This window comes from Callorhinus ursinus, unplaced genomic scaffold (assembly GCF_003265705.2).
Source record: "Callorhinus ursinus isolate GAN/ISIS: 27379988/994484 unplaced genomic scaffold, GSC_fseal_2.0 scaffold21, whole genome shotgun sequence".
In the NCBI taxonomy this organism is placed as follows: domain Eukaryota; kingdom Metazoa; phylum Chordata; class Mammalia; order Carnivora; family Otariidae; genus Callorhinus; species Callorhinus ursinus.
The window spans coordinates 11,876,577-11,886,105 of NW_027397083.1; the positions used below are offsets into that span (position 1 = coordinate 11,876,577).

General features: G+C 35.4%; 1 pseudogene; it reads right to left on the minus strand.

The window, feature by feature from the left end:
• Positions 1 to 7,001: 7,001 nt before the first annotated feature.
• Positions 7,002 to 7,839, minus strand: LOC112829774 (dynein axonemal assembly factor 11 pseudogene; annotated as a pseudogene).
• Positions 7,840 to 9,529: the final 1,690 nt, after the last annotated feature.

A 9,529-nucleotide genomic window follows, 5' to 3' on the forward strand; every position in this document is an offset into this window, starting at 1 on the left:
AGAAGAAGAAGAAGAAGAAGAAGAAGAAGAAGAAGAAGAAGAAGAAGGAGAAGAAGAAGAAGAAAACAGTAGGAAGGGAAAAATGAAGGGGGGGAAATTGGAGGTGGAGATGAACCATGAGAGACTATGAACTCCGAGAAACAAACTGAGGGTTTTAGAGGGGAGGGGTTGGGGGGATGGGTTAGCCCAGTGATGGGTATTAAAGAGGGCACATAGGGGCGCCTGGGTGGCTCAGGTCATGATCCTGGAGTCCCGGGATCGAGTCCCGCATCGGGCTCCCGGCTCCGTGGGGAGTCTGCTTCTCCCTCTGACCCTCCCCCCCTCATGTGCGTGCACTCTCTCTCTCTCTCTCTCAAATAAATAAATAAAATCCTTTTAAAAAAAATAAAGAGGGCACATATTACATAGATCACTGGGTGTTATATGCAAACAATGAATCATGGAACACTACATCAAAAACTAACGATGTAATGTATGGTGACTAACATAACATAATAAATGATAACATTAAAAAAATTAAAAAATATGTATCTGACCTCTTCTACACTGTAGGAACCATGTTAGGATTGATGTATATAAAATGGGTAGGCTAGAACATTATGTTCAAAAAGTTCACAATTGGATAATGAAGACACAAGTAAGGAAATAAGCCAAGTGATAAAACGGAACTGTGGTAGGTGGGACAGACCTTCAGAGATGTCCACACACTAATCCCCAGAACTTGTGAATATGGTTTGCTACATGGATAAAGTGAGTTAAAGTTACAGATGGAGTTAAGATTGCTATCCAGCTCAGGTTAAAATAAGGAGAGTATCCTACGTTATACAGGTCAACCAATGTAATTACAAGGGTCCTTTGTAAGGAAGAGAAGCAGAAGAGTCTGAGTGAGAATAGGAGACAGGTGATGGAAACAGAGCATCAGAGTGATGTGATCTGAGAAAGATTCAATCTACCGTTGCTGGCTTGAAGATGGAAGAACAAAGGATTATGGGCAGGCTCTAGAAGCTGGGAAAGGAAGAACAGGATTCTCCTCTAGAGTTTATAGAGAGGAATGTAGCCATGCTGATCCCTTCATGTTAGCCTGGGGCTATCCATTTCAGACTTCTGATTTCCAGAGCTGTCAGATAATATATTTGCATTGCTTTAAGCTACTAAGTTTGTGGTGCAGCAGCAATAGAAAACTAATAGAGGAATCATGTGTTCTAGCTAGACAGAAAGATAAGAGGAAGGGCCCGAATCTCCATTTGCTTATCAAGCTCTTGCTCTTATATGTACTAAAATAAATCTTCAAAGAAGTAGGAGTCATGGTCTCTGCTCTTGAGGAAAAAAGTTTACAAACTAGTCAGATTTTCCAATGGGAAAACACGACCATATGGCCGAGATGTTAGAAGCACAAAATTGTGCCAACAGGATAATCAACCATCATTTACATGGCCAGCCATCCCAGAGAACTGGCAAGGAAGGAGCATCAGTGTAACAGCTGTTGCCATGGCCCCAAATCCTATGATAGTGACTGAAAAAGAAACAAAACAAATGAGCAAATAGAAACCCTCTGAGATCTTGAACTTGTAAAATTGAGAGGCAGCATGGTGTAATCAAAGGGAGCATGGAGCTACCTTAGACCATCTGGATACTGATCTCAACTCTACTCCACAAAAGGCTTGTGACCCTGGACAAGTTACCTAAGCATCATCTTTTTCATTTCTCTAAAGTGAAGTTGAACCCTTCTAGCTATCCTCTGGGAACAGGCTGAGATCACTTTCAAAATAAGCCAAATATCCTTTCTTTACTATTTTTTTTAGAAGATATAATCAAGGACAATTTTAGTATCAAAGAAATGTTTATGTGTATGATTTACTTAACAATATTAAAAAGTATTTATTGCTTAACTACTTTACGCCAGGCTGTTTCACCACTTTATAAATATGTATATTTATACCTGCCCATATATACGCATCAGCATACCATACAATTTATCTAGAGAATATGTACTTTTATATAAAAATATGTAGAGAGAGAATATATATGGAGAGAATATGTTTAACAAAGTATCATAAGAGTTTTATAACTAAGCCAGTGTATTTTGAGGATTCCAAATACGTAATTGGAAGAATGAAATAAATTTTGACATGGCCACAGTATTGGTTAAGGTTTCCCAGAGAAACAGCACCACATATATATAATAGGAATATTGTTGTGTGTGTACATTTCATCTCAAATGATTATGGACGGTGAGAAGTCCCAAGATCTATAGTGAGCCAGCTGGACATCCAGGAAAACCAACGGTGTAAATCCAGTCTGAGTTCAAAAGCCTGAGAACCAGGTGAACTAATGGTATTAAGTTCCAATCCAAAAGCAGTCAGGCTAAAGACCCAATAAAAACTTAGGTTTTAATTTGAGTCCAAGGGCAGGAAAAGACCAATGTCCTAGTTCAAGGCAAGTCAGGCAAGAAAATTCTCTCTTACTTGGGAGTCCATTAGTGACCAAAAGATATTAATTTCATGGAACTATTAAGTGGTCTCAAGAATACTCAGGCAAGAACTATTCATAGTACAATAATCCTCTTCCATATTGACCCAAACTCTGGTGGCCCATTATCCATAATAATGAAAAACATTTGCTTTATCAGGTGGACCAGATGGTGGGATTGTGGAAGGGTGGGTAGGAGATATAGTACCTAAACAGTCTATGTCAAAATCACATATAGCTTTATGAGTGGACATTTTTCCAAAGAAGATATACAAATGGCTAACAGACACATGAAAAGACGCTCAACCTCACTCACCAGCAGGGAAATGCAAATCAAAACTACAATGACATACCACTTCACACCAGTCAGAATGGCTAAAAACAACAACGCAGGAAACAACAGGGATTGGCAAAGAGGCAGAGAAAGGGGAAGGCTCTTACACTGTGGGAATGCAAACTGGTGCATCCACTTTGGAAAACAGTGTGGAGGTTCCTCAAAAAGTTAAAAAATAGAACTACCCTATGACCCAGCAATTGCACTACTAGGTATCTACCCAAAGGATACAAAAATAGTGATTTGAAGGGATACATGCACCCTAATGTTTATAGCAGTTTTATCAACAATAGCCAAAACATGGAAAGAGCCCAAATGTCCATCAAAAGATGAATGGATAAAGATGTGCTGTGTACTTGAGGAATATATGGAATATTACTCAGCCATCAAAAAGAATGAAATGTTGCCATTTGCAATGAAGTGAATGGAGCTAGAGAGTATCAAGCTGAGCGAAATAAGTCAGTCAAAGAAAGGCAAATGCCATATGATTTCACTCATATATGGAATTTAAGAAACAAAACTGATGAACATGGAGAAAAAACAGAATACATGACAGAGCATTTAATAATGCCATTCATTAAAGAATAATGATCTTCATGCTTCCAATCAGAATAAAACACTAGGACTGAGGAGCCTTTGAGATATGGATATTTTAAGTATTTGTTATTATTTTACTTAGTTTCTGTAAAAATACGTTCTTTTTTACTTATTGCTTTAGCCAAAGTACAGATACAGGTATGGAGTTACATTTTAAAATTTTTATTCAGAAGACAAGGGAACATATGCTATAATTGAGTGATACTTTAAGCTTTATTAAACTCTATTTAAATTCCATTAGAAGGAAAGCAACAATAGCTAAACTATTTTTATTCATTCATGTTGTCAACAATCACTTGTTGTCAACAACTCATGTTGTCATAATTTCAAAAAAAAATTTGATTTTACCCAAAAAGTACTAGAAAAGCACACTATGCACATATCCTTGCAGAGATGCAGTAAATGCTCATTTATTTTAAAGGGTATTTCTTTTTTCTTAAAGAAAATTTTGGTCCTTGTAAGAGTTGCTATAGTTTTTGATGACCTGTAGTTTTTTATTATGCAATATTCTCATTTCTTCTCCTTTAGAAATACATCACTTACAACTTGTAATATTTTTAAAGCCACATGTGGGTTTTTTCTTAAGATTTATTTATTTATTTGACAGAGAGACAGTGAGAGAGGGAGCACAAACAGGGGGAGTGGGAGAGGGAGAAGCAGGCTTCCCTCTGAGCGGGGAGCCCAATGTGGGGCTCGATACAAGGACCCTGGGACCATGACCTGAGCCGAAGGTAGATGCTTAACGACTAAGCTACCCAGGGCCCCTACATGTGGGGTTTTTTATGTTTAATGCCTCTTTGCCTCCCCCCAAGTTTTTATTTAAATTCCAGTTGGTTAACATACAGTGTAATGTTAGTTTCAGGTGTAAAATTTAGTGGTTCATCACTTACACACAACACCCAGTGCTCATCACAAGTGCCCTCCTTAACCCCCATTACCCATTTAACCCACCTCCCCATCCACCCCTCCAGTAACCCTCAGTTTGCTCTCTTTAAAGTTTGCCTTTTTAAAAATATATTATTTTATTTAATAATCACAAAAGTCCTATTGATTAAATATATTGCCACATTTGTAAAGTAATAAACTTATATGAGTTTAAGTACCTGGTGATGGAAATAGGAATGTAAACTCAGATCTGTCTTATTATAAATCTATAGCCTTAAAAATTCACTCTAAGTTTTTAAGTGATGTAACTTTTGAAAGTCTTTGTTTTCTCATCAGCAAAACTGGAATAATAATGGCCTTGTAGGTGTGTATATGTGTGTGTATGTGCAGGAGGCTAAAGAATATATAATTAGATAAAACAGTGTATGAAACCCCACGGTGTGGTTTCTGGCACAGACTAGGTACCCCACCCACGCTGGCATCTCGCCAGAGAATCTCAGACACACACTACCCATCTGGGTCTTAAATCTTTTTATCTCCAGACATGGAGCAATACACTTTGCTGTGTTAAAATGAGAAGTACTTGCCATAATGTATATGGAATTCCTGATGATGCGTAATGTGTGTGTGTATATATATGTGCATGTGTGTGTTTACACACATATGTACAATATATATGTATAATCCATGTGACAGCCTTTATTAAAATCCTTTAGTTTTCAGTTTTTAAAGCACCCTGAGGTGTTTAGTAGTAGTATAATATTTCATGTTTCATATTATTTTTTCTAAATAAGCATTAAATATTGAGCTGATATATACTAAGCTAGTTTTCCTGTTTCTTTAAAAATGGCACTTCCAGGATGTATTTTTTTAATTTAATTTAATTTTATTATGTTATGTTAGTCACCATACAGTACATCATTAGTTTTTGATGTAGTGGGTTTTTGTTTTTGTTTTTTAATGAAGAGATGATATCTCCGTTCCTTTCTAGGCATTAACTGCAGCACCAGTGAATCTAGTATGTGTGATTCACAAGTAGTCTCTTCAGCTTCGTTCAGAAGTGTATTAAAAAAAAAAAGGAGCATCCTGTTACTATAAGAATATTAAAGGAGAACTATCTGTCCCAGCAAAATGGAGGCATTTTTTGCTTTGGTTTTTAAGTTAGTGGTAGGGATTTAAAACCTTTATTATCAAAGACAATAACCTCAGAGTTATAAGAATATTAACCTGATTCTAATCCAATCAGACACCATTTGACATTGAATCTTCTAAAAAATAGTGTTTTTTTCCTCAAGAATATTAGGTACTATGTTGACACAGACAAATCAGGCTTACCTAATGATAAGTAGAAGCTCAAATATTAGAGTCAATGATCAGATTTTTTAAAAAGACTCTCAAGTGCTAAGTGCTACAAATAAACATAAAAGATGGATATTCGTTAAAGTAAAATAATCAATTGGTTTAGATTAGGGATTTTGGATCTTCAGAAACGACATTAATAAGGTCAAAGAATTTTTCGAGATACCCATGGGATAAACATGAGAATAATTCCTATCTAAAGAGTAGGTTTGCATTGTCTTAGCATAAACCGCTAAGGAAAAACAGTACAAAGCTGTTTTATGCTTTAAGTAGAATAACCCTCTTAGATATTAAGCAAAACTCTAGCTCTTAACTTATGAATGAATTATTAAAGCTCCAAACTAAAAGAACTCCAAGAGTCTATTAGAATTCAGGCAAATTGACATTTAAAGATTTCTGCTGTCATTCTCCAATAGTGACAACTTAAAGACTGATTACTGCTTATTTGTATTCCTTGACATTTCATATACACTGCACTTACCAAATGCATTGTCAAATATTTCTTTAAGCTAACTTCCTTTTCCCAAGCATATATGAAAGTATACCACACATAAACAGAACACAAAACTTAACTGTAAACGCCCATAAATTATCAAAACATGGGCACTTCTGAAACCTCAAAATAGGGCAATAAATAAAACATGGCCAGCATCCCAGATGCACCTGATGTCCTGGTCTTACCTCATTCACTACCTCTCCTTCTTCCTATAGGTACTTAAATGTTAACACTGTAGATTAACTTTCCAGTTTTATGAGACTGAAGCGCTGCCTACTGTGCTAAGGAGGCACCTAACTTAACAGCTTTAAATGAACCTTATATAGGATTCTTAGATAGATGATGATAGATAGATGATGATAGATAGATGATAGATACATATAGATAGATAAATGATAGATGATAGATGATGATGATGATGATGATGATAGATGATAGACGATAGATAGATGATAGATTTTACATTATGTATATTTATGTTTACATTTTTCCTTATTTATCCTATAGAAATGGTGTCTTGTACCAATCTTCCACAATTAATTTTTCTGTTATGCTTTTGTCTCAAGTATCCCCCAAAACTATACTTTTTGGGATATGCATAGGTTCAAATATAGTAGATGATTCCAAAATGTCCTACAAAGTATTTTCATTAGCCGAAACTTTACATAGACAAATAATCAGCTATAGAATATTTAGGTACTCCTTTTAACTTTAAACTAGTTTAAGTAGTATGATACAAAATGGGAAAGTGAAAACATTAGCATAGTAACATTTGATAAACAACTCTGTTTACTCCCTAAATATTATATATACACTCTTTGCACTGAGTACAACTAAGTCTCATGGGTCATATCTGATGTTTCAAATCAATAGAGGCATTCCAGGGTTATCTGCCAAGTGTGGATCTTTTTCAATTGGTATAATTTTTGTTCAAATCTAACACTTCTGGGTGAGTATTTTTCCTTTTGAATTATATCAGCTACATAGGGACTGTGTGGTTGTTAGAACCTACTTCTAGTTTCTGTTTGTTTGCTTCTTTTGTTTGCTCTCTGCTAATGTTCAAGGTAGTTTTCACAGACCTGGGTGCTTTTCTGCCCCCTGTAATTACTTCTATTTTGCACATGTAAATTACTAAACTTACCCTGTTGTCTGAGATTTTCTAGCACAGCCGCTTTAAGGTTTGACTTCAACAGGAACTACAAGCTGAACAGACTTTCCTTTGCCCATTATACACATATAAGTTGACTGCACATCAACATCAATTACCTATACCTATAGACAACAAGATCCAGGATGATCTGGTTATGTCTTTCATCATCTTTCACAGAGAAGTCGAGTTTGGGTTCATTTATTTTCAGGGCTTTTCCCTCTTCACTGATCAAAGTTCTGGTAGTTTCCCTTTCTTCTTTGTAGCACTTAATTTTTCTTGGTCTTTCCATTATTTTTCCATCTGTCTAAGAGTTTCCAGTATAGATTCAGGAGTAAACTCAGAGAGGTTATGCCAGAATGCTAGGTCTACTTTGCTTTCATCTGACTTCTTTTGATTGAGTTCTGTGTCTTGTATTTCTAGCATCTGGTGGTCTTTGTTCTCTAAAGATGATAGGATAGTAGTGATATCTGTGTACCAATGCCTGGCAAAGCCTGGGTAACTTTTCTTGTCTGTTTTTATGCTGTTTTTGAAGTTTCCTCTGAGCCACATGTTTCTGTCTTTGGCACATTTGAAACAATATGTTTTTTTCTGCCTAATTACTGACTAATTCTGTGATTATTGAATCCCTTCTGAGCACCCTTTCTTTATCATCCTGCACTTTGTTGAAGAATTGCCACCACCAACCTCCTGTATCATTCAAATTCAGTACTCGAGTTACCCATGCAAAAGAGCTCCTTCAGATAGATGCTGTGCTGTGGGGTTTAGTGTTGTTCAGCTCTCCAGTGAACTATACAGTCAAGCTAAATTTTGCCAGCCCTTCAGATCCTTCCAAATTTTCCATTTTTTTTCAGGGTTGTTAAAAGCTAAATTGAAATATTCGTGTTTCTTGAGTTTGCTAACATTTTAAATTTCCCCAATGGTATTATTTTGAAGGTAGATAATTTTTAAATCCTGACACCATTGGTCAATATGATCTCTATTTCTTGATGATGCAAGGAGAGTACCTCCAGGGGGGAAAAATTACACAGTCACGGCGTTTGGCATTCTGGCTTTCCATCTAGTTAAGATCTGTGATCCAGTCTCTGGCACCTTTCTGGTTTGTGGGCCTGGGAAGCCTACTGAGACCTCAAAGGCCATTGGTAATTTATACTTTAATCTTTAATATCTAAGAGTTCTGTTTGTGCCATGTCCTTGCCAGAACTTTGTATGGTCAATCGTTTTTTTGTTTGTTTATTTTAATTTTAGCCATTCTGGTGGGAATGCAGTGGTATTTCACTATAATTTTAATTTACACTTCCTTTATGGCTACTGATATTGATCCCCTTTCTTATGATTATTGGAAACCTGAATGTCTTCTTTTGTCTAATATCTGTTCAAATCTCTTAGCCATTGTTCTCTCACCTTTATGTCCCACTGGTTCATAGGGATTCTTTATCAATTCAGAATATGAGCTAATTGACAACTACATGTGTGGCAAATGATTTTTCCTACTTTGTTGACTTAACTATTTTATTGTGAAAATTTTCAAGTATGTAAGTGAAAATTTGCAAAAAGAGCATAATGAACCTATGTCTATCATTATCGCAAGAATTATTGCTCCATGGACAATCTAGTTTCATCTCTGCCTCATCCACTTTCACACACCACTGGATCATTTTGTAGTAGAAATTCCAAGATATATATTTATATATTATTTTACCTGTAAAAAAATAATCAGCTTCCATTTCTAAAAGATCAGAACTAATTTCCAAAATATAACTAAAACATCCTTATTAGATAAAAGATATCTAGTGGGCAAGATCATTTTATACAGTCTTATCTGTTAATCTTCTCCATTATGAACAGTGCTTTCTTTCTCTTGTTAAATTATTTCCATCCTTTAGGGGTTAAAAATTTTCCTATAAAATTCTTTAAAAATTTTACTGTTTTTTTTACTTTTATATTTGAATTTAAAATCAATCTAGGCTTGATATTCATGTGTTGAAGGTATCAAGTTTTTTTTATGTATTGATATCTACACAGCAAGCATCTTGACTTTTTTTAATACAGTGCTCTATATTGCTAAATTACTGTATATCAAATTTCTATATATGAGTCTATTTCTGAATTTTCTATTCTGTTCTCTGTATTTGTCTAACCTAGCAACAATATCACGTTCTTTTAATTATTACAGCTTTTAAAATAATTCCTGCTAAATAGTAGACCAGATATACCAATGATGTACTTCTTGAAAGATATC